A 6,000-nucleotide genomic window follows, 5' to 3' on the forward strand; every position below is an offset into this window, starting at 1 on the left:
AAATTTATTAATGCCTTATTCTTGCACAAAATGAAAAAAAGTATATCTTTTTAGAGATGCATTAAAGTTCTTTCCTATAAAGACTTATCTGCTTTCTCTTACACCCAACTTCTACTAGTGTTCATTTTCCCAGACACACAGCTCTCATAGTTCGATGACTTGGTGAAGAATTTCTGCTTATCAGTCATACCATTGTGTCTAAGCATTTGAACAATCTGTGTTGTTTTGTTTTGTTTTGTTTTGTTTGCTTGGAGAGTGTAAATAAACATGAATATGGCACAAGGCCAGTATTGGTAGTAGTCAAATTAGGTAGTTTTCTTTCCGGAAATGTTTAACAAGTTCCCAGAAAAAAGCTCTATCTTACCAGCCCAAATAGCTCCCTTGGCAATGTAAGAGTTCCCAGTTGTTTAATTTGTCAAAGAAAGTAAAACAAAGTAAGAAACGTGGCAGATGATTGACAGAATGGAAACTAGATATGCCTTGGGAAATGTATGTGCTGTACCCAGCACTTCAGTTGTAAATTCTTGATTTTTTTATCTTAATGTTCATAGTTTCAGTGATCCAAGGGCGTTTCTCTGCCAAGACCACCACAATTGATAAGTTTATTGAGTAGACCATCCCATCAGTTTGTTAGTATTAGTTTATCAAGAGAAGTAACTTACCTGACCGTGCTATATATGCATCTGAAATAGCCATTTGTTTCTGATTTTTTGTCACAAACCCTTTTAATTTTGAAGAGGAATTTTATAATATAGCATTAAAAACAGGAAAGTTTTAAAACTCTGGAATCATATTGACATGAGTGCCAAGGCACCATTGTATTGGGAAAGCTAGTGGTAGTATACTGTGGTGCTCTCTCCAAATTCCTAAAGGAATATTGTTCTGACTCATTTATTAAGGGGGCCCAGAGGGCTGTTAGCTTTGAGTAGAGCCCATACCAAAAAAGGATTACAACACGTCCAAGTGGTGGTACGTATATTTCTACCAATTGGGCCCAAAAGCCTGGCAGATCATATATTAAAGGCATCTGTGATAGGAAAAGATTCCATGCAGAGTTTATGGCAAGCTCTAATAGGAAAATCAGATCGCTAGATTCTTGGTGTTCTGGAGTAAAGAAATATCACCTGCAGAGAAAAGACAGCTTTTTCTTTTTTTTTTCTTTTTTAATTTTTTTAATGTTTATTTATTTTTGAGGGAGAGAGAGAGAGAGAGCAAGCAGGGGAGGGGCAGAGAGAGAGGGAGACACAGAATCGGAAGCAGGCTCCACTCTGAGCTGTCAGCACAGAGCCTGATGCAGGGCTCGAACTCATGAACCATGAGATCATGACTTAAGCTGAAGTTGGATGCTTAACCAACTGAGCCACCCAGGTGCCCCAAGGCAGCTTTTTCTTTTTAATTGAGGTATAGTTTACATATAACATTATATTAGTCACAGGTGTACAAAATAATAATTAGATATTTGTATATGTAAAGAAATGATCACCAAACATAGTTACACATTTTTTTCTTGTGATCTACTTAAAACAACTTTCAAATATGCAATACGGTATCATTAACTGTAGTCACCATGATTTACATTATATTCCTACCACCAATGCATGACTTACTTATTTCATAACCAGAAGTTTGTATCCTCTTCACTTATTTTGCCTATCTTCTCCCACCCCCCACTTCTGGCAACCACCACCAATCTGTTCTCTGTATCTGTGAGCATTTCTTTTGGATTCCACATATAAGTGAGGTCATATGGTATTTGTCTTTCTCTGACTTATTTCTTGTAGCATAATGCTCTCAAGGTCCATCCATGTTGCCATGATGGCAAGAATTCATTCTTTTTTATGGCTGATTAATTTCCCATTGTATATATACACATGTGTATGTATATAATATATACAAATACATATTTAATATTATATATAACATATATATCACATTTTCTTTATCACTTCATATTTTTCAATTAGCACTTTTATTTTGTTCAAATAAATAACCAGAAGTGGAATTGTTGGATCATATGGTAGTTCTATTCTTAATTTTTTTGAGGAACTTCTGTACTGTTTTCCCTAGTGACCGCAATTTACATTTTCATCAAGATTGCATGAGGGTTCTGTTTTCTTCACATCCTTAAAAACATTTGTTTTTCTTGCTTTTATTTATTTGTTTATTTAGTTAGTTAGTTAGTTTTGAAAATAGCCATTCTAACAAGTGTGAAGTGATATCTTGTTGGGTTTGAATTTGCATTTCCCTGATGATTAGTGATTTTGAGCACCTCTTTATGTACCTCTTAGCCATCTGTATACAAATATTTTCTCCCATTGGATAGATTGTCTTTTCATTTTGTTGATGGTTTCCTTTGCTGTACAGAAGCTTTTTAGTTGACATAGTCACACTTGTTTATTTCGGCTTTTGTTTCTTTTGCTTTGATGTCAAATCCAAAAAGAAAAAAGTCATTGCCAAGACCAGTATCAAGGAGCTTACTAACTATGGCAGTAAAAAAAAAAAAAAAAAAAAAAAAAAAAAAAAGATAGCTTTTTTTATATGCTACTAGATGCTTTCAGTATGGAAATATCAACTGTCCTCTGTTCTATGAGATCCATCAAGTCATAAGATTGTGGTGGCACAGCAGCAATCTGTCTTGAGTTAGACTGGTATATTTGGTATTGGATATGAGCAGAGCCAGAATGCATAAGCAGGTGGTCTAAGTCCATTTCTTATACTAGTTACTGTTGCCTGGCCCCGTCCCCCTCATCTTATATCTAGGGCCTATGAGGGAGCTTAATGACTAGCTGACAGAGAAAGGAGAAGTTCAGACTTGTTTTCTGGACAGATTGATTTAGTATGTTTGTGTGAATCAAAACCTGATGGCTGCTACACTAAACCTCACTTTGATATCTTCCTGAAAGAGAAATGCAGGAGGGGAAAATCCTCCCAGTCAGCAGAATTCAGGGTGGTATAATTGGTCAGCTACTTTGTGTGGATAAAGAAATGGCCCTCCTCCCCCAAAATGTCCAAAAGTTCATGGTCAGCAGCAGATGGGCTAGATAGTTGGTTAGAGGCCTTCCTTGAAAGAGAAATGTTGAAACATCAAAATCATAAAGGTCTAGGGCAACAAGCATGTGGATGGACAAATGGGAGTAGGTACAACATGCAAAGATCTTTATATCACATGTTAACTGACACCAGAAGGCATACACTACAAATGAATCACGAAACATCTGAGTAGACAGAATGGGACACTCAGCTGTTGGCATGATGGGCTCGTGAGCAGCAATAAAGGCAGGGATGAAGCCCATGCATGTGCTTAATAGCAAAGGCTGCAACTCATCAAGACTGATCTAGCTACTGCCACTGCTGAATGGCTCAAACTGCCAGCAAAGATCAAGCCAGCCTTGCCAATATCTCCTCAGAGAGGAGACCAACCAGCCATTTGATAACAAGCTGACTAGATTGGGCACTTTCTACCCTGAAAGGGGCAGGGATTCATCTTGACTGGGATTGCCTGGATTCAGGGTACATGTTTGTCTTTTCTGCCCTCAGGACCTTAGCCAGCACAAGTTCCAAGGGCTTACTGAGTACTTGCAACACAGACACAGGATCCCTCACAATATCACCTCAGACCCAGGGGCCTATTTTATAGCAAAGGAAGTCTGGAAGGGGCCAACGGTGGGATCTACAGTGAAGCTTCACACACTGCAACCACCCAGCAGCTCCTGGTCTAAGAGGTCACTGAAATAGCCTCTGAAGAAACATTGCTCAGGCATCAGTTTAGAGATGATAAGAGTATGGGGAACCATCCTTCAGGATGTGGTAATTTCTGTTACTTAAGTAGAATGGCCTCAATAGGCAGAATTCATGGGTCTGGGAACCAACATGTCCAAGTAGGGGTGGTTCTCCCAAATATCATACACATTGATCTATTTAGGGTAGAGTTCCATCCCTGTAATATTTTAGGCTTTATGCATCTAGAAGACCTTGCTCCAGATGGCAATCACTTCCACCAGAGAATTTGATGGTTTCACTGAAATTTAAGCTATGACTACCACTCAGTCATTTGTACGAAAAACCAGTAGGCAAGCAAATGAGTCATCAGATTGGAAGGGTGCTAGGTAAGAATACATCCGGCATACAGGTGATATTAGGGTAACTGCTGGTGTCTCCAGGCTTAGATTTAATAGTAAATGAATAAACGCAACAGCCATAGCCTCCTCATAACATAGGGAAGGGCATGTTAACCAATGGCTCATACCCCTCAGGGATGAGGATCTTGGTGCACACACCAGGAAGAGTCATTGAAACCAGGAGAGGTGCTAGCGGAGTGTAAGAGGAATATAACAAGGATAGTAGAGGAAATAAGTGGTGAGTATCAGTTGTCATTCTAAGGCCAATATTAGTGGTGGACGCTATAATACTTACCACTAACCCATGAAACAAGAATAAGCCAAATATTGGCTATATTCTCTCCTCGGTGAGGCACTCATCTCCCAGCTACTTGAATATCAGCAGCTTCATTCACAGGTAATTGTGCTCAGCATTAAGGAACTGCTTGTTGTTAAGGTTACATTCCTTCCTGGCTAGCAGCCAATGATTGGTTTGTATTTATGTACAAAGGCTTGTGTCCTCCCCTCAATTTAAGGCAACTGTGAAGGGCTATTCTAGCTTTAGAGTAACCTGTCCATAACCAACCTGTAGGTTCTACTGAGGTCTTAGTTGCAACCATATCGCAGGTCAGATTCTCCCCGTTTCCACTCCTTGCCACTTTCCTGTAAAATTCCTTCCCAAACTTTTGCCCAATTGTCTACATCAAAGTCTTTTCCAGGAACACATTCTAAAATTACAGGTTGAGGGGCGCCAAGGTGGCTCAGTCGGTTAAGCATTGACTTCAGCTCAGGTCATTGTCTTGCAGTTTGTGTGTTCAGGCCCCGTGTTGGTCTCTGTGCTGACAGCTCATGTCCTGGAGCCTGTTTCAGATTCTGTGTCTTCTCTCTCTCTGCCCCTCCCCTGCTTGAGCTCTGTCTCTCTCTCTCACCCTCTCAAAAATAAATAAAACATTTAAAAAAAATTTTAATTGCAGGTTGAATCACAGTTTACATGGTTAATCATTAATCTCAGTAAAAACTTGGTTTTGATGTACCACCTAATCAAATCAATATGTCGGTGATGGAGCTCACAGGAAGCAATGAAGATATAGAAGATAACAGAGTTTGTCAAAATGGGCTTTGGCAATTCTGATCCTATCTAACAGTGCCATCTGATTCCAATAGACTGAAATCTTTTAGGACCAATGACTCAGAATAAACAAACTGGCAACTTTGCCATGGGTTTACATAGGCGCCATTTTTCCTTGCACTTTTTTTGGTAATGTTTATTTGTTTTTGAGAGACAGATACAGAGCATGACTGGGGGAGGAGAAGAGAGAGAGGGAGACACAGAATCCGAAGAAGGCTCCAGGCTCTGAGCTGTCAGCATAGAGCCCAACGGAGGGCTCGAACTCACAGTCTTCAAGATAATCATGACCTGAACTGAAGTCGGACGCTTAACCAACTGAGCCACCCAGCCGCCCCTTTCTTTGCATTTCTATACATAGTTTTGAAAGTAGAAATATACTGGCTGCTTTGTTTAGAGTTCAGAGAGCCAGTAGAATTATACTGGCTGCAGTACTGGCTGCTTTGTTTAGAGTTCAGTGAAAGAGTAGCCACCTTCTGTAGAAATCTATTTGCCTATATTCCAAAATCAATCAGTAGATTTATTAACTAGAAAAAAAATTGGTAATCCCCAGGAAACAATTCAGGATGAATACAGGTTGAGGACAAAAAAGATTTTTAAATACTTGCCTTCATGCCAAACTTCAGTGTGAAACTGAATATGAGCAAAGCACTGGAAAGAAATTTGGAGCAATGAAGAATTAGAATTTTCTACCTAGCAATAAAGAATCTAGAATTCCATGGAATTTGTGACAGAGTCTCCGTGGATCTTAAAAGAGACTTGACAGAGAAATGAAGG

Source organism: Panthera leo, chromosome B3 (assembly GCF_018350215.1).
Source record: "Panthera leo isolate Ple1 chromosome B3, P.leo_Ple1_pat1.1, whole genome shotgun sequence".
NCBI lineage: Eukaryota > Metazoa > Chordata > Mammalia > Carnivora > Felidae > Panthera > Panthera leo.